The 25,630-nt window shown below is 34.4% G+C and overlaps 1 long non-coding RNA gene across 1 annotated transcript in view; it reads left to right on the forward strand.

The window, feature by feature from the left end:
- The window catches only part of LOC147830022 (uncharacterized), an 81,676-nt gene extending 79,820 nt beyond the window's left edge, over nucleotides 1–1,856 (forward strand). Inside the window, exon 3 of the long non-coding RNA XR_015442552.1 lies at nucleotides 1,720–1,856. This is a non-coding gene — a long non-coding RNA (uncharacterized LOC147830022). The remainder of the gene's footprint in view (nucleotides 1–1,719) is intronic.
- The last annotated feature ends 23,774 nt before the right edge of the window (nucleotides 1,857–25,630 follow it).

The raw sequence follows: 25,630 nt of genomic DNA on the forward strand, positions 1-25,630 counted from the left end.
TTTTCAAAGAAGTCATTATATTTTATATTATCATGGGCAATATACAAATTTCAGTTCTTTCATATCCTTGTCAACATTTGTTCTGTCCTTAACTATTCTAATTTAGATTTAATGGTATCTGTTATGGTTTTAATTTGCATTATTTTAGTTAGTAACATGTTTAGAAATTTTTCATATCCTTATTCGTTAACCTTGTGTACTTGGTAAAATACATGTTATATTTCTTACCTGTTTTATAATTGGGTTCTCTTTTATTACTGAACTTTACACATTAAAGAATCATCTTTTTTGTAAACTTATATATAACATAAATTTCTCTTCCATTCCTCTTGGGTCTTTTCATTACCTTTTGAAAAGCTGAAGTTTCTACTTTTGATAGAGTTCAATTTATTATTCTTTTTCATTAGGAATCATGTTTTAGTATTACACTATTAGACATATTTTTCTACCCTTGGGCTGTTGGTTTTCTTTTAAAAATATTCTTAAATTTTAAATTTACATTTGAGTGTATAATATTCTTTGATTAAATTTATATAATATTATATGGATCTATCTATATATCTATCTATCTGTCATCTATATTTCAGTTTCTCAGCAATATTCATTGAATATAGTATTTTTTATTTATAGACTTGCATTTGTACTTGGTACAAAATGAATTGTTCATATATGTGTAACTCAAGGTTCAGAAACTCTGTTGTGTTTCATTCATTTATTGGTAAATAATTCAATACCTCATGATTCTGATGATTATAGCTTTTGTTAGTGTTGAAATAAAAATCATTTTAAATGTTCAATTTTTTCTTCAATTGTTTTGGCTATTATAGGCCTGTTTCATATGAACTGTAGAATTATATTGTAAATTTCTCCCCCCCCCAATCATTACTTATTCGTTTTATTTTGGCACTACACTGAATCTACAGTTATATTTGTATAGAATTCATATTTTAGAAATATTAAATCATCCCATATATCTTCATAGTGAGATACTTCTTTTTCTTCATTCACTTCTACTTTAAAATTTTCATAGCAATGTTCTATAATATTTTTCTACTGTATTTTTTGATTCATTAAGTTTATTGGTACATTTTAGGTATACAATATGATGACATTCATTACTGGGAGTTTGTACCTGTAAATGATATATCTTGGTTCCTATTTTTTTCCCCATTACACAGCCCTCCCTTCAACCCCTCCACCAAATATCTTACTCTTCATCTCATGTCAGATTTATCCCTAGAGATTGTTTTAAAATTTTGAAAAGGTAAAATTCTCATCTGCAAAAAAATTCTTATGCCTAGGTGAAACTCATGATTTGCATGGAGTAAAACATAATTGTAAGAGTCATTGTTAGATTTTCTTTTTGAAACATTGAAAACACAGACTTGTCTCTTTGCCCTTTTAAAGAATGCTACATAGCTTCATGCCTCGTTACTAGACCTACCTGAAGATAGTGAAACTGTCTGTGACTTGAAAGACCAGATATATCCCACATAGGACTTCTTTTCAACTTTTTTTCATGAGTAGTGTACCAATAAAATATTTGAAGAAAATAAAGTATTTGCTAAAGAAGGTTCAGGACCTAGACTAAAGGTAACAGCAAAAGCTAGGAAACAATATTAAAATGACTTCCATGGATGGTTAACATACTACTTGTGTGGCAGAGTCCTCCAGTTATGTGATTCTAGTAACAACATATTATTTGTGTGTTCTATCAAGGGAATCAACTAAGCAAGAACCAGCAATCAAGAAGTTCCAGCTCTAAGCTGCAACCGGCCAGGAGAGACAAGCACCTTGAAGCTCCGCGGCAGTCCCGGGCCACGCCCACTGCACGGTGAGGTCCACTTAGCCGCGTGGGTGCCTCCAATGCCCAGTCCTGCCCCCTCTCCCGGTGGGCCGCCTATCTTCTAGCTTTTCTGCTACCTGGTCCCACACTACAGAGGCACCGGATATTATAAAGACCCTTGTCCTGAGCACCACAAAATAGAGAAGTTAGTAACAGAAAGAGGGCTTCTCAGGCTCCTCGATAAAAACTGAAGCTCAGCAGAAAAGTAAAGAGAATCTCTACAATAAAGGCACATCAGACCACTGTACTTGGTCTGCTGCTGGCTTGCTGAGACTCATTGACTTATATATGCACAAGGATTCCTACGTTGCCTACTGTGACAGCAGAGACATACCCTGAAGGAGGCCCATAATTTCTACTGCTATTTACAAAAAAGAAAAAAAATTTTTTTCCTCTTATTTTTAATTCTTAATTTTTACTTTTTTTCTACTCTTCAAAGTTTTACTTTTCTTTCTTTTATCTTTTCTTTCTCTCTCTCTCTCACTCATTCTCTCGCTGTCCCACATTGCTCCATATCTCCCCATTTGTTCCTTTCTGCACTGAATTCAGATTTGTCCCTTATTGTTTTTTTCTTCTCTTTTTCCTTCTCTTGATTATCATTAGGTTTAAAGGAAAGTAAATTTGGTATCTAGCCTCCCTGTTGCTGTTAGATGATTCTATTCACATCTTTGTTCTTTTTTCTCCCTTTTTCTCTTGCCTTTAGCAACTTTTAAGAGTTTGTGTGATCTTTCCATGTCTTCTGTCCTCACCACTAATCTTACGTGATCTTTCTACCTGTCCCTGCCTCCCCAACTCCTTTTAACTCCCAACCCCGAAGGGGAAGGAGGTTATATTGAAGAGTTTATTCATTATAAACTTATGATAGGTTGGTCCTTGGTTTTAATTTAACTCACATAGTTAAATTAAAATTGATAGATTAATAACTACCATAAATTGTCATTTTCTAAGTTGTGCTTGATGCTATGGTATTGCTGACTATGTCATTTGGGCTAACATGTTGTGATTGATCTAATTAGTTTTCCTTCCTGGTATAAGAAAAATAAAATAGCTTCAGAGTCATTAGAGTCTCACAACCCAAACACAAGTTATATCTGGAAGACACCTCTGAAAAGCAGTCATTTCACAAGGGTTTCAAACAAAAGCAACAAAGATACCTACATTAAGCAATTTTGAAATATCAACCCAGGAATGAAACCAAGGACAGTACCAAAAACAAAAATGAGAAGACACTTAAGCAAGGCACAAATGCAGGCTTCCATGCCACAAAAAGGAAATTCTGGGGGGAAATGAGGTGGAAAAGTCCAATAAGCAACCACTTGGACACCCTGAACTGATAGCACAGGAAGTAACAAAGCAGAAGCATGAGGCTCTAGAAAATTTCAAAACAGAAATAATCTCCCAGATAAACACAGACATGGTGAGCAGAGTGAAAGACATGATTAGAAGCTCTAGAGCAGAAACAGATAAAAAAATAGATGAGATCAGAAACATGCTGGAAGCCATGAATGCCCAGCATAAGAAAGAAATGGAAAACATGATCTCCCAACATAAGAAAGAAATGGAATCCATGAAACAGATTCAAACAGATATTCAGGAGATTAAAAACTACATTGAAACCATGCAGAGCAGACTAAGAGAATCAGAAGACAGAAGATCAGATATAGAAGACAGGATAGCAGTTTAGGACCATGAAATCAGAGATTTCTTAAAGATAATAAGGGAGCATGAGAAATCAATCCAACAGCTGCAAGATGATGCAAAGAAGAATAATGTAAGACTCATAGGAGTCTATGAAAAAACAGGAGAAAGTAAAATTGATGTAAAAAAAACTGTTCACAGAAGTAATAGTAGAAAACTTCCCAGACAGAGGTAGAGAATTGGATGTACAGATAAGTGAGGCATACAGAACTCCAACCAGCCATGACCAAAAAAATCTACTAGACATATAATAGTTAAGATCCCAGAAACCCAACAGAAGAACAAAATTCTACAGGCAGTTAGAGAAAAGAAACAAATCACCCACAAAGGAAAGCACATCAGAATAACGGCAGATTTCCCAACACAAAACCTCAAATCAAGGAGGGCCTGGAGTGATGTAATTCAGTCCCTAAAAGAAAATAACTTCCAACCTAGACTGTTGTATCTGGCAAAATTATCTTTCAAAATCAATGGGGAAATTAGATACTTCCATGACAAAGAACACCTGAGAAATTTCATGAACACCAAACCAGCACTCCAAACAATTTTAAGCAATATCCTAGAAAAAGACAATGAAGGTCACAACTCCATGAGGCCCAGCAGAGAGAAGGCACCATGCAAGGTAAGACACTAAAGTGAAAGGAGGGAAAATAAAATATAAAAGAGCCAACAAGAGTAAAACATCATGACAAGGATGAGTCATTATCTGTCAATTATAACTATCAATGTTAATGGCCTCAATTCACCAATTAAAAGAAATAGATTGGTAGAATGGATTAAGAAGCAGAACCCAGCAATATGCTGTATACAAGAAACACACCTAACTCAAAAGGAAATTAATAAACTGAAAGTAAAAGGATGGAAAACAGTTTTCCACATGACAGGAACCCAGAAAAAAGCAGCCGTAGCAATCTTATTTCCAGACAAAGTAGATTTCAAACCAAAACTAATTAAGAGAGACAAAAATGGCCACTACATCCTTGTGAAATCCAAGAGGAAGAGACGGCAATCCTAAATATATATGCACCAAATACAAATGCCACCAACAATACAAAACAAATATTAATGGACATGAAAAACCAAATAAGCACAAATACAAGTGTAGTGGGGGGGCCTCAACACCCCTCTATCAGAAATAGACAGATCATCTAGAAAAACAATTAACTATGAAATTCTAGAGCTGAACCAAGCTATGGAACAAATGAACTTAATAGATGTTTGCAGAGTGTTCCACCCCACAAAATCAGAATACACATTCTTTTCAGCTGCACATGGGTCATTCTCCAAAATAGATCACATGCTAGCTCATAGGACATGTCTAAGTAAATGTAAAAGAATCAAAGTTATCCCCTGTATATTATCAGACCATAGTGCAATACAATTGGAGATCAATAACATAAGAAACCGCAGACACATGGAAATTGAACAACACCCTCCTGAACAACCAATGGGTGACAGAGGAAATTAAAGCAGAAATTAGACAGTTTCTACAAGTAAGTGATAATGGCAGTACAACATACAGGAACTGGTGGTACACAATGAAAGCAGTTCTACATGGGAAATTCATAGCAGTGAATGCCCATATTAGGAAATCAGAGAGAACTCAGTTAGATAACCTAATGCAGAACCTCAAGCTCCTAGAAAAAGAAGAGCATAACAAACCCAAACCTCATACAAGAAAGGAAATTATAAAGATCTAAGCAGAAATCAGTGCAATGGAGACTAAGAGAATGATACAATAAATCAATGAATCAAAGAGTTGGTTTTTTGAAAGAATAAATAAAATCGATAAACTTTTAGCCAACCTTATAAAAAAAAAGGAAAGAAAAGGCTCAAATCCATGCAATTAAGAATGAAAAAGGGGAAGCCACAACAGATCCACCAGAAATCCAGAGGATCATCAACACCTACTTTGAGAACCTGCACTCTAATAAAATGGAAAACACAGAAGAAATGGACAGATTCCTAGATACATACTAATTGCCAAAATTAAATGAAGAAGATATAGAATTTCTAAACACCCCAATAACAATGAGTGAAATTGAAAATGTAATAAAAAACTTACCAACATAGAAAAGCCCAGGTCCTGATGAGTTCACTGCTGAATTCTACAAGACATTTAATGAAGAACTATCACCATTACTCTTTAAACTCATCAAGGAAATTGAAATGGAAGTAAGCCTTCCAAATTCTTACCTGAAAACAAGTGTTACTTTGATTCCAAAATCAGAGAAAGACCCAACCCAAAAAGAGAACTCCAGACCAATCTCCCTAATGAACATAGACGCAAAAAATCCTCAACAAGTTACTGGCAAACAGAATACAGAGTGTCGTCAAGAAGATCATACACCCTGACCAAGTTGGATTTATTCCAGGGATGCAAGGATGGTTCAACATTCATAAATAAATAATTGTGATACACTATATTAACAGAGTCAAGGACAAAAACCACATGATCATCTCAATAGATGCAGAAAAAGCATTTGACAAAATCCAACATCCATTCATGATAAAAACGCTACAGAAAATTGGAATAGAAGGCCTTTATCTCAACCTGATTAAGGATATCTATGAAAAACCAAGAGCCAATGTCATACTAAATGCTCAAAAATTGAAAACTTTCACGCTAAAATCAGGAACAAGACAAGGATCCCCACTATGACCACTCCTGTTCAATATAGTTCTGGAAACATTAGCCATAGCAATTAGAAAAGAGAAAGAAATAAAAGGAATAAAGATAGGAAAGGAAGAAGTGAAACTGTCATTATTTGCTGATGATATGATACTTTACATAGAAGACCCAAAAAACTCAGTCAAAAGTCTTCTAGGCCTAATTGACAGATTCAATAGAGTAGCTGGATAGAAGGTCAACAGTCAAAAAACAATAGCCTTTTTATACACAAATAGCAGACCCATTGAGAAAGAATTTCGGGAAATAACTCCTTTTACAATAGCATCTAAAAAAATGAAATATCTAGGAATCAACCTAACAAAGGAAGCAAAAGACCTCTACACTGAAAACTACAGCACTCTGAAGAAGGAGATTGAAGAGGATATAAGAAAATGGAAAGATATCCCTTGTTTCTGAGTAGGAAGAACCAATATAGTGAAAATGGCCATACTTCCAAAACTACTACATAGATTCAATGCAATGCCAATTGAAATTCCAACAACATACTTCACAGAACTAGAGAAAATAATCCAAAAATTGACTTGGAAGCAGAAGAAAGCTAGAATAGCAAGAGCAATTCTAGGCAACAGAGACATGGCTGGGTTTTCACAATCCCTAACTTGAAACTATACTTCAAAGCTACTGTGATAAAAACAGCATGGTACTGGCAGAGAAACAGACCCGAAGATCAGTGGAATAGATTAGAAGATGCAGAAACAACTCCAGACACACTCATTCACCTCATCTTTGACAAAGGAGCCAACCACCCTCACTGGAGGAAAGATAGCCTATTTAATAAATGGTGTTGGAAAAACTGGATTTCAACCTGTCAGAGATTAAAACTAGACCTACACCTATCATCGCACATTAAACTAAGATCGAAGTGGATTAAAGATCTAAATATTAAGTCAGAAACACTAAACTTACTGGAAGATAAGTTAGGTAGAACTCTTGATGACATTGGCATAGGAAAAGACTTCATGAACAAAACCTCAGCAGCACGGGAACTAGCAGAAAGAATCAACAACTAGGATCTCATCTTATTAAAAAGCTTCTACACTGCAAGAGAAACTACCAACAGAGCTAAGAGACAACCTACAATGTGGGAAGAAATATTTAGCAGCTGTAGCTCAGAAAAAGGTCTACTATCGAGAATATATAAAGAACAGAAAAAAATCAGGCCCTCCAAATTCAAAGACGCAATTCAAAAATGAGCTTCTGAAATGAACAGACATTTCTCAGACAAAGAAGTAAAAACAGCAAATAAATATATAGAAAAATGTTCACCATCACTGGTCATTGGAGAGATGCAGATGAAAAGAACATTGAGATTCCACCTCACCCCACAAAGAATGGGTGCTATCAAGAAATCAACCAATAACAAATGCTGGTGGGGGTGTGGAGAGATAGGAGCCCTTCTTCATTGTTGGTTGGAATGTATTGGTGTGACCACTGTGGAAATCAGTATGGAGATACCTCATTGAACTAGGACTACAGGTCCCATTTGACCCAGTTATTCCCTCACTGGGAATCTTCCCCAAAGAATTAAAAGAATCACACCACAGCGATATATGTGCACCTGTGTTTATAGCAGCACAGTTTGTAGTAGGGAAAGCTTGGAAACAGCCCAAGTGCCCATCAACTGGAAACTGGATAAATAAGATGTGTTTTTTTAAAAATAAAATGGAGTACTACTCAGCCACAAAGAATGAGAAACTAGAGACATTTATAGCTAAATGGATGCATATTGAGACCATACTTTTAAGTGAAATAAATAGGACACACATGTAAATACCGAATAGTTTCTCTAGTGTAAGAAATTGAAAGTGTGAATAAGGATGAAAATGATTAAAATGAATAATTGATAATTTGAAATAAGAAAACATCCAAGGGTTTGGGGATGGTGCAAGGGGAAGTGAAAAGGGAAGAAGGGAAAGGAAAAACTATGAGAAAAAAAATGGAATCAACCTCTGTGCAAATAGGGAAAGATGGAGGGGGTGAAGGGTGCACAGGTAATAGGAGGAAAAATAAGAACTAAGATACATCATGTTGTGGTACAAACACCCAATGGTGAATATAAATGTATTTTGTACCTAAAATGTACCAATAAATATATATATGAATAAAAAACAGAAGTTCCAAATGTTCTGGGGATCATGAGAGAACTTGAGATCTAGAGAGTAGGAAGAAAACTTTCTAGAACTCAAGGCCTTACTATGTTCTTGAAGATATTAGCAGTTCAGCAGAACAGCACAGTGATTCCTCCTGATTAAAGGAGCACTTATTTGTGGCTATTAAGACAGGTACATTCTTAGTAGGCCAATTTGAGTTATGAAATAACATTTCTTTACTTGTAAATATTTATTCATGAATTTTTGAGGTAACAGTGGAAGGTTCTACTTTTGAAAAGAGACGAAGAAAGCCATCTTCAACAAGTTCAACCACTATGGAAATCAGTACAAAGAGCCCTTAAAAAGCTAAAAACAGAAATTTCATTAAACCCAACTATTCTCCTTCTAGATATCTTCCCAAGGCAGTTATAGACATCATATTAGAGTGATTTATACATGTCCATGTTTATAGCAGCACAATTCATAATAACTAAATCTTGGAAGTGACCCATATGTTCATCAACAGGTGAATGGATTAAAAAATATGTGGTATTTCCACATTACAGAGGATTACTTTACCACAAATAAGGAAAAATTTGAGTCATTTGTAAGAAAATGGATGCACTTTGAGACCATAATATTAAGTGAAATAAATCAGACACACAAGCTTAAATATGTATATTTCTCTTATATGAGAAACCCAACATATAAGTAAATTAAAGAGCATAATAAAAGATAGATAAGAAGAAATTGAGAAACAGACCTTTTGCAAAACAGAAGGGAAACAAGAGGTGGAAAGGGGAGGTAGTGGAGGTGAAGAGGATGAAAAAAGAATTAAGATGTGTTATGTACATATACCAAGAGCTCAGGATAAATGTAATCATTATGTATTACAAACATGTTCTTTTAAAAAAAGTGCAAGGTGAAGTAAGTAATCAGATGAGAGACACAAGGGTACAGTATTATCTGTGATTAAAAAGATGCCTGTATGAGTCACTTTCCCATCTCTGGTACTAAATACTTAACACTCACAGTTTAAAGGAGGAGAGCTTTATTTGGCTCAGTTTCCAGTGCATCAGTCCAAAGTTGACTGGCTCCAAGGCAGAAATGCATAACAGAGGGCATGGGAAAGAAAAGCTGCTCATTCCGTGGCACTCAAGAAGCAAAGAAAGGAGGAGCCAGGGATAAGAATATATCCTTCTCACCAACCTCCAGCCAGGCCCTACCATTTAATAGTACATACATCTAATAATCTCGTGGCTGAATGTGCTGATGAGTATAGCACTCCCATGATCTAGTCACTTTCCAAACACATGAGTCGTTGGGGAACATTTTTTATTGACTTATTAATAACAATTGCAGTACATAATGATCACATTCATTGTAGGGAATTGGTACATGTACATAACACTTTTCAATTCCCTTCTTTTTGCCTTCTCCCTGTATTTCCTTTTTATTTTTCTAACATCAGGTTCATTTTCTTATAAGATTTTATAAAGTTAATTATCATATATACACACTGAAAACCAGACTAATAGGCCAAAGAAAATATAAAACATGTATGATAATTGTACTAAGTCAAGGTACACTTTTAGATACATTGTCCATGCTAGATTACAATAATTTTTTTTTCTTTTTTCTTATTATCATTTATTTTGTATTCTATATATGTTGAGTTTTTCATATAAAAGAAACCATGCTATATTTAAGCTTGTGTGTCTGAGTTACTTCACTTAATATTATGGTCTCAAGGTGCATCTATTTTCCTATAAATGACTCAAGTTTATCCTTTATGGCAGAATGGTACTAAATTGTGTATAAATATCACATTTTTCAATCTATTCATCTGCTGATGGATGCACAGACTGTTTCCAAAATTTAGCTCTTGTGAATTATGCTGCTATATACATGGGTATGTATATACCACTGTGGTATGATGTCTTCAACCTTAACTGTTTTCTAGGATTAAGGGTGGTACACAATTGGTTCTTATGTTAATACCTAGTTTGTCTTGAGCAATTCTATTATAGCTATTTCACTTGATGTTAACAGGTTCACATAATTGTTGCTATTTCTCTGCAAGCCAAAACTCTGATTGTCTTTGTGATATTAATAATACTAGTGTACATTCCCAGAAAACTTGGTAACCACACTGCATGCTCCTTTCCTAAAATAACCAAGGTGGTCAAATGTTGGGACTGTGTCAAAGGATTATAGTTAGCCATGCCCAAAGTACATCACTGAAAAGCAGCTAAAGAGATCTCTATACTATCAAAGTATTTAGACTATGAGCATTTACAAAACTCAGAACAAAACAAAGCATACAAACAAAAGCAATAGAAACTGGAAAGGAAAGGAAGCCAAACATCTCCCCAAACCCTTGAATCTTGCAAAGCCAATCCACAGGGCACCAAGGGGCAGAATGGAATAAGTCATACACCAGAATTACTTGAAAGCATAGCAGAGGAGGTAAGAAAACTGTATAAAATGATACTCAATAGAATGAGAGAAGATGTACGGTGATAGTTTGGTTTGTGAACTTAATTTATTCCATGATTCTGGAAAAGATGGCCATGTTTATAGTCATACAAGAAAGTTGACTGTGGTCATATTCATAGCACAATGCAGAGTTCTCAAGCAAAAACAAAGTTTTGCCAAAAGCTTCTGTTTGTGAACCAAACTGTTTACAAACAGAAGCATTCACAAACTGAGGTACCACTGGAATTAAACAGATAATGGAAGTAATAATCAAAAAGATGCAGGAACTCTCAGAAGACATTAATAGAAAGCTCAGTGAGCTAAACAAAATGATACATAATATGAATGACCAGTTCACCAAAGAATTAGAGTCCATGAGAAGGTTTCAATCAGAAATCTAGGAAATGAAAATCATATTGAAAGTATGGGCAGCAGGATGAACCAATATGAGGAAAGAATTTCAGAACTAGAAAACAACAACCAAGTACTGAAAGACACTTTAAAAACAACAAAGAAAATGAAAAATTGACCCAACAACAGCTAGATGATACAAAGAAGACTAATATAAGAATAATTGGGATAAGTGAAAAATTAGAAGACAATATCAATAGTATATAAAAAAAAACTATTCACAGAAATAATGGCAGAAAATTCCCCAAATAGAAGGAAAGCAATAAATATACAGATAAATGAGGCATGTACCAAAGAACCATGATCAAGGAGAACCTCTCCGCACTACATTATACTCAAAATTCCAGAAGTGCATCACAAGGACAAAATCTACTGCAATCTAAAGACAATGAATCGTGTACAAAGGTACAACCATTAGAATCATAGCAGACTTTTCTACACAAACCTTCAAGGACAGGAGGTCTTGGAATGAAGTGTTTCAAGCCCTAAAATATAACAACTTCCAACCTCGTATGTGTACTGCAAAAATTTCCTTCAAAATTAACAAAGAAATAAGGTATTTTCATGACAAGGAGCACATCCAAAAATCCATAACCACCAAATGAGCATTACAAAAAATACTCAAGGATATCCTAGAAAGGGAAGATGAAACCAACAATGTGTTGACAAAATAGTCAAAAATAGTGAATACACCTCATGGGATGATCAGCTAAGCAAAAGGGAAAAATAACAAAATCAGAAACAGGAAAATAATGCAATGTCAGGAATAAGTTAATATTTCTCAATAATAACTCTCAATGTGAATGGTCTCTATTCCCCATTGAAAAGACATAGATTGGCAGAATGGATCAAGAATGAAAACTCAATGATAAACGGTATACAAGAAATATATTTAATTTAAAAAGATGCAGATTAAAAATAAAAGGGTGGAAAACAATATTCCATGCAACAAGATCCTGGAAATAAATCAAGAGGTGCTGTCCTAATACAATATCAGACGAAGTGAATTTCAAGCTCAGACTGATCAGAAGAGACAAAGAAGGTCACTACATATTAGTTAAGGGAACAATTCAATGGGAAGAGTTAAAAATTATAAACATATGCATAAATATCGGTGCACAGAACTTCATAAAACAAAGACTAATGAATGAACATGAAAAATAATGAAAACAGCAATACAATAGTAACAGGGGACCTTAATATCCCACTGTCACAAATTGGCATATCAACTAGACAAAAAAATATCAACAACAACAAAAAAGTTGAACCAAATCTTTAAATAAATGAATATAATAGATATCTATTATATACAAAGTATGCCTTCCAATAATAACAAAGCGTTCCTTCCAACAATAACAGAATACACATTCTTCTCAGAAACACTTGGAACTTTCTCCAAAACAGACCACATACTAGCCAATAAGGTATGTTTAAGTAAATGCTAAAAAATTGAAATTATCCAATACATATGTAATCAGAACATATTTCACTGAAACTATAATTCAATGGTAAAAGACACCACAGAAACTATGCAAACACATGGAAATTAAATAATACCTTCTGAGTAATCAATAGGTCACAGATGAAATTAAAAAAGAAATTAGAGAATTTTTACAAACGAAAAATAATGCCAGTATGACATACTAGAACCTGTGGGATACAATAATAGCAGTCTTAAGAGGGAGGTTCATGGCAGTGAACTTACATCAGAAAAACAGAATGTGCTCCAATAAATAACCTAATGATGCACTTCAAGGTCCTCAAAAATAAGAACAGTCCAAATCTAAAGCTAAAACAAGGAAGAAAAATTTAAAGAGCTGAGCAGAAATTAATAAAATTGAGACAAAAAAGACAATACAAAGAATCAATGAATCAGAGTTGGTTCTTGAAAGACTACATAAAATAGACAGACCCTTAGCCAATCTTATCAAAATAAGGAAAGACTGAGATCCATGCAATTAGAAATGAAAAAGCTGAAATCACAGCCGATTCTGCAGAAATCTAGATTATCAGTAACTACTTTGAGAAGCAGTACTCAAATAAAATGGAAAATTCAGAGGAAATGGAAAAATATCTGGATACATATGAACTACCAAAGCTGAACCAAGAAGAAACAAAAATTCAGAATAAGCCAGTATCAGTCAATGAAATTAAAGAAGTAATTAAAAAATTACCAACTAATAAAAGCCCAAGTCCTGACAGGTTCACTACCGAATTCTATGGGAATATACTAGGTAAATAAAAAATGACAGATGGAGTTGGTGGCAAGTGAAAGTAGAATTAAAAGGTACCTTCAGAAACTGAATTAAGGCCATTCCATTTTTAAAACCCAGCAGTTCTGAACTGACTCTGGGCCCTGTTAAAATTAGGGCATAACCACAAGACACTCTGATCTCTGAACATCAGTTGCCCAACATGTGCTGGCCTCTGCCAAATCTATCTAGCCATGGGTTGACCATTGAACAGGTTCCTACAGAATCAACTGACAAGAGAGAAAAGTGACATACCAAGTTCTTGATTAATCGACTTAAAAGAGAGTAGGAAATGCCAACACTGAAGGTGTTGCTACATTGAATATATTGTAGCAAAATTTATAATTTATGTATATATTGTGGTTATTAAGTACTCTTTTCCTACTAAAATGTAAGAGACACAGATGTTGTAGAATTCATCTTATTTATTGAGAAACTAACATATAAAGACTACTCAACACATTTTTATTCACTGAGGCTCAATGCAGGTATATATAATATGAACTAACATTTTACACCTATTTAAATAATTCAAATTGTTAGTCAAGTGGATGTAGGGAAAATATCTTTGTCGTTAATGACATAGAGTTAAACACATCTATCTAAGGAAAGAATCCATTATTCCCCATTATTGTACAGATAAAGAAACAAATTTTTAAAGTCTCTCCAGAATGAAGTACTGTAATTAACAGTAGAATAAGATGAAGAGTCACATATTTTTGAATATAAAGACCTAGCGTTAGATATGTTGCTGATATTAAACTAATTAAAATGGTCCACATACTAAAATATGATGGGTTATAATAATTTTGCTTACCATATTGGTGACAATAAAATGAAAATTTTGATACTTTCTTTTTTTACATTAGTAGCCACTTGAGAAGAAAATGAAGAGTGCTAATATTGTATATGCATCAGTTTAATGTGGGTCCCACAATTTGTGTAATAATCTTCAGGTCTCTTAATCAGAGGCATTTGCTTTACTTTTACTTTCCTCTGGAAATATGCTAACATGAACCTAATGTGCATATGCACTAATAATTTATTACAGAATACTGAAAGCAGTGACTAATCTCATATGTAGAGCTTAAGGTGCCAGAAGCAACAGAATGCAAATTAAAACAATTATTTCCTCCTTATTCTGCATTAACAGGAGAAGGCAAGTAAACCTCCTGTTATATTGAGCCAATGGGTGTTATACGACTGAGAGAGAAGTTCATTTATGATTTTAAAATAATACATCATTTTCTGAGTAACTATTTCAAATTTAAATTCTATATTTCTTTAAAATTTTGTTGCAATTGATAAGAATAGTGCAACCCAAGTCATATGAGGCTTCTGGTTAGGAAATTCAAAATTTACAGAAAGTGTTTTTTCTATTGTTCATCAGTTTTGACCCAAACTAACTAATAACAAATAATCGTTAATTAGCTATTTTACTGAAGGACTAACCTGAAAAATTATGGCATATGATGAAACATGGAACAGTTACTTCATTTCTGGAAGGGAAAAATCTGTTTTTCTGATCCTTTCTTCAATAAAAATCCCTTCGTTTATTTTGAGTAGAAGCTCATTGTGAAAGAAAGAGTACCTGATCATTAGAATATTTTTCTTTATTACAAAACTCTCTAAATTAACATTTTTGCATGATGTACTACAAAAATAAAAGAAAACATTCTAACTTGAATATTTCACAATAAAACAGAATCTATAATTTTCACAATCAGAAGTATTTCTGATACAGCCATAATTTACTGCCAGTCTCTACTGTAAACAATCACTGATTTTATGCTTTGAAAAATCAAACGAGCAGGTGGTAGGACTGACAGAAAACCTTGAGAAGGGTCATTATTTTTCTTCTGAATTGTAAAGACTGCTCCACAAGGGTGGTCTAGGAGTCCCAAAGACAGAAAGTGTAGAGTCTACTCAGAAGGAAACCAAGCTTCACCTGCTTTTGTACAATTTTTTTTTATAAACTCTTGATTGCACCCCCAGAGCTCCACACAACACAGAGTAGAGAGGATGTGGCTCTAGAAAAATATGGAAGTGAGTGCCAGCAACAATGCACACAAGTCCTGCACAAGCAAAACAACACTCCAAATTCCCTGATCCTGAGAAGGGAGGCTCCTGCTGTATCTGCCCAGAGAAGTAGCTAGAAGAGGAGCCACAATGTGAGGAAAGGCACCATGTGGGTGCAGCTAGGCCTCATCAGTCACCTGCATTTGCATTCTGGACTAATTCGTCAAATTTCTTGAAGCATTGGTTGAAAATAAAATTATGATCAATATCATGGTGAACTCACTGAAATGTACTGGCTTCAAAGTTAAAACAGTTATTTTAATTGTTTAGTTCAGGGAGAAAAGCTGTTATATGATTCCCTTCTCTTGTCACCCCTAACAGTTAATTACTCAAGTGTAATTACTCGGAATGTATCTAATTTTGTAGACCAGTGCTCTTAGTCTATCCATAGTTAGCTGGGTCTGAGAAAATAAAAACACCAATAAAAATAATTAAAACAATTTGAATAATCTTCATTCAGCTGAACATATAATCTCTCTAATTTAATTAACAATTTGGTTAAGTATTGAGCATAGGAGTGTGGCTAGTCATCTTTGAGGGTACCCTAGTCCTCAAGGGTAGGGCCAGAACACTTGTAGTAACAGCTAGCGAGGCTTAGGATGCTTCATCTACTTGGCTCCAAAACCCAAATTATTGGTGGTAATTTCCAAATGTTAACTACTTTAATGTAAAGAAATAAATGCACAGAGGCTAATCAATACATTGACCCAAAGTTGTAGAATTGTATATCTTTGACTTATTGTGATTTATATTGATCACAAATTGCCAATACTTAAAGGACACAGTTTTATAATCTATTTCTGATCTCCCACACCTCAATGGCACACTACTTTTGTCCACTAGAAACATTATGTGTGTTATTTTGTGTGTGTGTGTGTGTGTGTGTGTATCAATAATTTGGAATAAAGTAAGTCAACTTGCCCCTTCAAACTTCCTCTGTAGTATGGAATAGGGAGTTTGACTCTTCAACATTTTTCCTGCTGACAATGAGCTACAATATTTCATTCACAATAATTTTTATTTTATTTTATTTTGCTTAGTCATTCACAGTAACTTTTGAGACAGGGACTTTTATGGAGTTCAGGCTGGCCTTGAGCTCAGTAAGTCATCCAGGCTGGCCTTGAACTCTTGGGGATCCTCTTGCCTCTGCCTCTCAAGTGCTAGGATTATAGGCATGTACCATCATGCCTGGTTATTAATAGTAAATTTTTAAAAAATTGTTTTGTTCATCATGTGCCAAGGTGTACTGGTTACAAGTGCAAGAACCTTGTGTATTGGACACCCTGTTCCCATTTGACAAGGGCAAAATTTAGATTTGTGAATGATTTGCTTATTGTTTATGTTTATTAAACAGGGGAGAGCTCTTAATGGAGTCCTTACTTCCCCCACAGCTTCTGGTCTTATCTTTTCAATTTCTGCATTGTGTCTATAGAGAAGTACTATATTCTGAGAGATTTAAAACAAAATTTTCATTTGGGGAAGTATAAATATTTTCTGAAAACACGAAAAAATTAACTTCATTTTAAACTATTTGAGCACAATGAGCGAGCTTCTATTTTAAGCAAATGTACATTTTTGTCTTAGAGAATATGGAACTGGACTATTAAGCTCAAGGTATTTTGCACTGTGTTTCTAGGTTCTAGTATTCCTGAAGGCAGTTCATGGAGAATTTTTGCAGCTTTAAGAGCATGAGCAAAATGAAGCATAAGATTAAAAAAATGCTTACAATTTTAATAAAAGTATGTCATGAAAATACCATATGAATTTTATAGCTCCCAACAGGTTAAAAATATTTTAAAAATGAAAGAAGGAAAGAAAGGAAGGAGAGAGAAAGACGTAGGGAGGGAGGAGGGGAGAGGATTTCTTTTAGTGATCTGGAATGTACTGGTTTTGCAGGATGAAAAATTGATTTCATACCTTCTAAAATCAGGGATTTAGCTCAGTGTTTCTGCCATTTGCCTCACAAGTGAAAGGACCTGAGTTCGATCCCTGGTACCAAATAAATAAATAAATAAATCACTTCTTATTATAGCAAAATATTTATTGGCATATTTTAGATGTACGCAATGACAACCCTCATCACAGGGTATTTGCACCTGTACATGATACTTCCCATGTCTTTTTTCCATTTCCCCCTCCCCTCCCTAAGTACAAAAGCTTTGTTTCCACTTTTTCCTTCTGTTTTCACCTTTTTCTTTTCTCTTTCTTCCTTTCTCTCTCCCAGCTTTGTTCCCCTTCCCATCTGAACATTTTCTTCCCTGGGAAAGGTCGTGCCTCCTGTAAACCTAGCACTCTGAGGATGAAGGAGGATGATCACAAGTTTGAGTCCTTCCTGGACAATTAAGCAAATTATCAAGATTTTGTCTCAGAATAAACAAAATGGAGTTGGAGGTGTAGATAAGGGCAAAGGAGCTGGGTTCAATCCCAGTACACACACACACACACACACACACACACACACACACTCACTTCTGAAATGGGAGAATCCTTACATTCTCTGTCCTCATTAGTTTCTCTTGTGTGAGAAACTGAAAGTGTAAATGAGGATGAGGATCAACCTGTAAAATACATATGTAAAATAGGAAGCAAAGGTCTAAAGGGAAAGAGAAAGGGGACATCGGAGGGATAGAGGAAAGGAAAGAAGGGAAAGAAAAAATATGAGAAAAAGAAAAAAACAGAAACAAAATCTTTGTAAGTAGGGAGGGTTGGAAGAGTTGAAGGGAGAATAGGGGAATGGGGAAAAAATAAGAACCAAGATATATCATGTAAAGGTATAAATTCCCGGTGATGAATGTCATCATATTGTATACCTAAAATGTACCAATAAACTTAATGAATTTTAAAAAAAGAAAGAAATGAAGAGGGGAAAAATAACTCGGCCACTTTATATTTTCTCTTAACTGCTGTGAAATGTTATCACTTTCTTCTGCTTTTCAAGCCACTGTTTATTTTCCTCTTTCTTTTGCTCAACCATTCTTCCTAATATTTTCCCCTTCCTGTGACTCTTTTTTTCCTTAACTGTGGAAGAGGATGATGAAAAGGATGAAGAAATTAGACAACTGAGAGAGGACAAAAGAGTGGTTTAATAGATTCTCTAAAAAAGTGCAAAATTAAATGTGATAATGCTTCACATTCTTACATATAATCTTCTTGACTATCGCACTTTTACTGTAAATATCTCTGGAAATCATTGTAAACTAAGTCATTATACTTTGAATGATCAAGAGTAATTTAGGCTTTTATGGCTGGCACATGCAGGTGCAGAATTTGTATGTTTCTTTATTTGACATGAGTCAGCTATCACCTGGAGCTTTCAGTGCATTCGCATAATCTGAAAATCTTATTTCCAGACTTGTCTATAACTTTCAGCTATGACAGGCTATCTTTATCAAGAGTGCTAGATTTCCCACAGGATGTTCTGAAAGCTGAAGTACATTGATTAGGAAGTGTCAAGACATTTCATACTCAGAAATTCTAGGGTTTTCCAGTTCTTTGTTCAATACACTTTAAAAACAGAAGGCTGCAAACTCAGCATCTTTAAGAGCACCCAATTAAGAGAAGGCCTTAAGGAAACCCTAAGGAAAATAGAATCATAGCATTGAAGCAAACTACTGTACTTCTTTAGCAAGTTTCAAAATTGATTATATTTTCAGTCTAGAGAGAATCTTTAAAGGGACAATAGGTAGTGATAACTATATTAATAAATTCTATTTAGAAAGTTACATTAGAAATTTTAAAAGATTGATTCAGAGGGAACACAGTATGTCTAATCATTCTGCTACACTAAACTGTAAAACTAGACTCTGGTTCAATTAGGAATAGGTTGCCAAAAGGACTATAAAGTGAAAAAATTATGTGGATTTGATAAATTTTGATAAAAAACATTTTTTCCTGAAGAAAGAGACCTCCAAGTCTTTTTCAATGAGGACAAAATATAGTTTAATGTCGATCAAATTCTTGAATATTTCAGTACTATTTCTTGTCACTATTCTTTCAATGTTGCACGGTGTATTTCAGAAAGAATAGTAAATACAAAAGAGGGAAAATTGATCATTTTATTGGCAAAATAAATCCATGCAATTTTCTTTGATTTGATATTAGATTGAGATAATCTTTTTAAATATTGGTTCCCTTAATATGGCAGTGTGAAGATTGACTGTACAAAAGTTAAGATATTTTTGTAGAACCATAATGTCTTGATTTTGTCTCACTTATTAAGTTACTAGCTTTATAAATTCATATTTATTTTTCTTCTGAACTACTATTTTAATTTACTTCTGGGTTTCACATAAGGTACAAAGACTTCTCACTCTAAACTAACGTTTGTTTCTAATTTTTTATCCTGTCTCACATGTATCAAACCATGTTATCCTTTCTTAACCATTTTTACTTGCCATCAAGACTTAGTCATTCATATTCATCAACAACCTTTGTGTCTTTTTAAAAGATTTATCTCTTTCCAGATGGGTTTTAATCACTTTTGTCAATAGAAATTAGATCATTTTTTACAAAGAATCTCAAACGCATGCTTTGTCAAAATGCATATATATTTTGTTGTTTGAATATTTCAAAATTCAACTTTTTAAAGTAATCTTACATTCATAGAAAAGTTGCAGAGTTCAGTGCATTCCTATTGACACATCACCTAACTTCTGCTAATGTTAACATCTTTAATATCCAGGATGCATTTATCTAAATTGAGAAGTTAAAAATTGACATTACTATAATACTATAAATAAGCTACAGATTTTACCCCAATTTCACTAGTTTTTCATGAATGTCCTTTTTTGGTCCCAGGATCCAATTACTTAGTTGTCTTGTTATGTCCATAGTTCTTAATCTACTCCGATTTGTAACAATTTCTCAGTATTGCTTTATCTTCTATTTTCTTAGTGTTCTTGAAAAGTAGTGAACAGTGATTTTTGTAGACTGTCCATCAGTATGAATTTGTCTTATGGCTTCCCATGATTTTGCTGGAATTGAGGGTTTGGTGATGAGTACTATAGAAGAGAAAGACCCTTCCTATCCCATCAGATCAAGGGTACAAATGTTATTATGACTTTTTCTGATAAAGTTCACTTTGACCTGTTGGTTGTGACATATGCCATATTTTGTACTCCAAGGTTACTTCTATCTTTCAGGTATTTGAATAATGCATACCTCTGTGTATGTGTATGTTTGTGTATGTGTCCATGTTCATTTTGCAAATTTACCATGCTTGTTTTTCTCAAGGACCTTTAGATATGTACTTTATTACAATTTTGACAAATTCTAAACTATACTGTCTTCAAATATGTTTTCGGTACCCTTTCCTGTCATCTTCTGTGATCCCAAATTATACATTAAGTAATTTAATATTGTTCCGTATTTTATTAATTGCTGCATTTCCTATACATATTTTTGCTTTTTTCACATTTTGGAATTTCAGCTTTGAAAATATCTATTGATTTAGTTTCAAATGCACTGAATCTTTCTCTGGGTGTCAAGTCTACTAATGGTATCTATTCATCTCTTTTACTCAGTATTCTTTTTTAAATTTGTTTTTATTTCTAGCATTTCCATTCTATGTTTTCTAAAAAATGCCTTACCTCTGCCAAAATAACTCATCTGATCTTTTATGATGACAACTTTTTATTAGATCTTTTTACATTTTAATTATACTTGTTTTAAACTTTCTGACAGGGGCATCATCTGTGTCATATGAGAGCCTCATTCTGATAATTGCTTTGTCTCTTCAGATTATTTGTTCTTGTCCTTTTCTGTGTTACATAATTTTTGGAACAAAGCCAACAGATATTGAAGTAAATACATTTTTATTTGAAATAAAGGTAGCCTTTCTTTTGTTAGCCTTTTAATATGAGAATTTGTGATAATATGGTTAGAAGATTTGCTAAAAATAGAAGCTGTCACTCCTGAAATCTTTCTTAGGTTGCCAAAGGAGCTATATTTCAAATTTATCTAGTGATAACTTGTAGCCTTCTCTCCTAGAGAATTTCTCCAAATTCCCATTCCATACTTGGTTCTTCCTTTCATCTCCAGCTTCCTATGAACTATTCTACAGAGAAAATCAGAATTTTTATGTACTCTCAACTGTGGTGGTGTGGGGAAGGAGGACATTCACATATTTTTCTGATTAAGTATAAATCTAAAAAGGCACTATGCCCCTGATCTCAGGTTTGTGTACCTGAGTTTAAAGTATGTGCATTGGGTCTCAGGTGTGTGGCTTCCCAAATGCTCCTCTTCCTTTTCCAGCTTCAGTACTTGACCTAGTATTCATTCTGCCTCTGCCATGTGTGGAGTTTTAGTATTGAGGTCTTGTATGTTGGTATGTTGCAGCCTGGTATGTTTCCATTTGTGCCCAAAATAACAGTTTTAAAACTTCCAATAACCTCTTTTTCCTTAAGAAAGATAGAGGACATGGGTCTGTGGAGCGACTAAACAGTGGATGCTTTTCTTCTGTACTAGTGCTCTAAGAAGAGCTTTCTAGAGTGCCTTCCTCCAGAACACTTTTCTCAAACACCTTCATCTACTGTGTTTTTTTCTAGAGCACTTTTATAGAGCATTCTTCTCTACATACAGTTTTTAGAGATCCTTGCTTTAGAGACCCTTTCTAGAGTGATTTCTTTGAGCCCCTTTCTAGGACAGCTTCCTTTGGAGCACTTTCTTAGAAAGGCACTACCCTTCACAGTAAGATCTTGTTTACATTCATGTTAGAAAAGCTTGCAAGATGGTAGGAACCACTTTAAGTCTGTGGCTTCAAGGAGTTTCACCTCTCACACTAACCAGCACTCAGCATACTTTGTATTTTAAAGATATCAAGCTCCTTATCAGCTTCTATAGGATCTTTGTCTAATTTGCTATTAAGAACATCTGAGGCAAACTGATTTATTAAAAATTATTTATCACAGTTGTGGAGGACGGGAAGTCAAGATCACTTGTGATAAGTTTGCCGTCTCTTGACAGCCTGCTGCATAGATGGCATCTTCTCACTGTGGTATCTTCTATGATAGAAGGCACAGGGGCCAATGTTTTAACATTGTGTCCTAATGTAGCAGAAGATCAGAACAGCAGAGAGTAAATAGAGCCTAGGCTACTTCACTTCACTCTTGTGAATGTACTGATCCTTTAGGGAAAAAAAGAATTTCCTATATGTCATCACTTCTCCAAAGGCTCTGACTTTTAATATCATCCCAATGGGGGTAAAGTTACCACTCATGAACTTTGAGGGACATTCAGACATGTAATCTAGTAGTTTGTGAGGAATACTGAAACAAAATACTATACATTGGCTGATAGTTCTGCAGGTCAAAAGTCTGAAATTGAGATGTCCATGAAAAGTTAGTTCCTACTCTATTCTATTGATCCTCAGATCCAGATTTTTTTGCCAGTATCATGTTTTTTTATCACAATAGTTCTGTAGTATAATTTCAGGTAAGGGATTGTGATGTCCCTGCCTTGACTTTGTTGTCCAGAATTGTTTTTGCTATTCTAGATCTCTTCTGGTTCCAAATGAATGTTAGGAATGTTTTCTCTAGCTCTGTGAGGGATGCTATTTGTATTTTGATTGGGATTGTATTAAATCTGAACAAGAATTTTTGGAGTCTGGCCATTTTTACTATGTTGATTCTTCCTATCCATGAGTAAGGGGTACCTTTCTATTTTAAAATATCCTCTTTGTTCTCCTTTTCCAGAGTACTATAGTTTTCAAAGTAAAGATATTTTACCTCTTTTGCTAGATTGATTCCTAAGTATTTCAATTTTTTGATGCTATTGTGAAAGGCGTGGTTTCCCTAATTTCTCTCTTAGTAAGTTTATTATTCGTGTACAGGAATACTTTTGTTTTCTGAGTGTTGATTTTGTACCTTACCTATACAATTGAATTTGATTATTAAATCTAGAAGACTTTTGGTGGAGTTTGTGGTTCTTCTATATAGAGTATGCAGAAATGACTCCAGACACAATCAGCCATCTAATCTTTGACAAAGGGGCCAAACAACTTCACTGGAAGAAAGATAGCCTCTTTAATAAATGATGCTGGAAAAACTAGCTTTCCGCATTCTGAAGACTAAAACTGGACCCATGTCTGTCACCATGCACTAAAAATAAAATCAAAATGGATTAAATATCTAATTAGGAAAACAGAAACACTAAATCAAGTTGAAGAGAGAATAGGTGTAACCCTTGAAGACATAGGCATAGGCAAAGACTTCATGAACAAAACCTCAATTGCACAGGAAAAATTACAAAGAATCAACAACTGAGATCATATCATATTAAAAAGCTTTTGCACATCAAAAGAAATCATCAACAGAGTAAAGAGTTAAACAATGCAGTGGGAAAGAATTTTTGCCAGCTGTTCCTCAGACAAAAGACTAATATCTAGAATATATGGAGAACTGAAAAAAATCAACCCCCCAAATTTCAAGACCCAATACAAACATGGGCATCTGAGATGAATATGTACTTCTCACTTGAAGAAGTACAAATGGCAAATAAATATATGAAAAATGTTCAACACCACTGGTTAATGGAGAGATGCAAATTAAAACAATGCTAGGATTCCATCTCATTACAGAAAGAATGAATATTATCAAGAAATCAACCAATAACAAATGCTGGAAGGGCTGTGGGGAAAAAGGAACCCTTCTCCACTCTTGGTGGGAGTGTAGACTGGTGCATCTACTGTGGAAATCAGTGTGGTGAGTCCTCAAAAAGCAAGGACTAGAGGTTCTACTTGACCTACCTATCCTTCTTCTCAGTATCTTCTCAAAAGAATTAAAAGCATCATACCACAGCAATATTTGCACACCCTTTTTCAAAGCAGTACAGTTTGTAATAGCTAAATCTTGGAAACAACCCAAATACTCAAGAACTGATGGATGGTAAAGAAGTGTGGTTTCTTATGCAATGAAGTACTATGCAGCCATAAAGAGTGATAAACTTGAGACTTTTATAGCTAAATGAAGCACTTAGAGACTATAATCTTAAGTGAAATAAATTGGATACTGATGTGTAAATATTATGTTGTATCTCTGGCGTGAGAACCAGAAAGTATAAAAAAGGACAAAAATGTACAATAGTTATTATGAAATAGAAAGAAAATTTTCAAATGGAAGGGACACAAGAGAGGGGGGAGAGGGGAAGCGAGGAGAAAGCAAAAAAAGAGAAAAGAAAAGTAAAATGGAAACAAAGCTCTTGTAAATAATAATAAGAAGAAGGTAGAAGAGCAGGGAGGAGAATGGGAAAAATATCAATCAAGATATATCATGTACAGGTACAAATTCTATATACTGAATATGACAATTATGTCTGTCTAAATCGAACCAATAAACTTAATTAATTATCTTAAAAGAGTTGGTACCTTGTGAGAGTTTTGAGAAAGAATCTTTTCCACACCCCTCTCCTAGCTCTGAGTGGGGGAGGGTTTGCTGGAAATCCTTAAGTGTTCTTTGGTTTATTAAAAGCAAAATTCCAGTCTTCACATGATATTCTTGTGTGTGTGTGTGTGTGTGTGTGTGTGTGTCCAAAATAATGTGCCTTTTAAGCTATGACGCTCATTATACTGGATTGAAGGCCTACTTTACTCAAGCATGACTTCCTCTAAACCACTACTATCATCTGCAAGGACTCTATTTCCAAATGAGTTCATCTTCTGAAGTCCTGGGAGATAAGATTTCAATCTGGATCTTCAAGGTTCAAAGTCCAATTCCTAACATGACATTTGTAAACATCTCTCCCATCCAACCACTTTCCTTGCAGATCTATCTCTGTCCACAGAATGTACAACAGAAGGTCATCCTGAGACATCAGCTCTTGGAGGGACTCAAAAGCCACTTTTTAAGAAATTTGTAGTTGGACCTTTTCTTTCTATTTCTGGGAGGGGTAGGGGAATGGAAAGCGTGAAAAGGAATAAATATGAGAAAAGGAAAGAATGGAAACAAAGTCTTTGTAAATAGGGAGGGGTGGAGAGGTTAAAAGGAGGGTAGGGGAATAGGAAAAAAATAAGAAAAATATATGTCATGCAAAAGTATAAATTACCAATGATGAATGTCATCGTATTGTATACCTAAAATATACCAATAAA

Source organism: Heterocephalus glaber, unplaced genomic scaffold (genome assembly GCF_053883595.1).
Source record: "Heterocephalus glaber isolate CG9 unplaced genomic scaffold, H.glaber_assembly_v1.0 deba00000331, whole genome shotgun sequence".
Lineage (NCBI taxonomy): Eukaryota > Metazoa > Chordata > Mammalia > Rodentia > Bathyergidae > Heterocephalus > Heterocephalus glaber.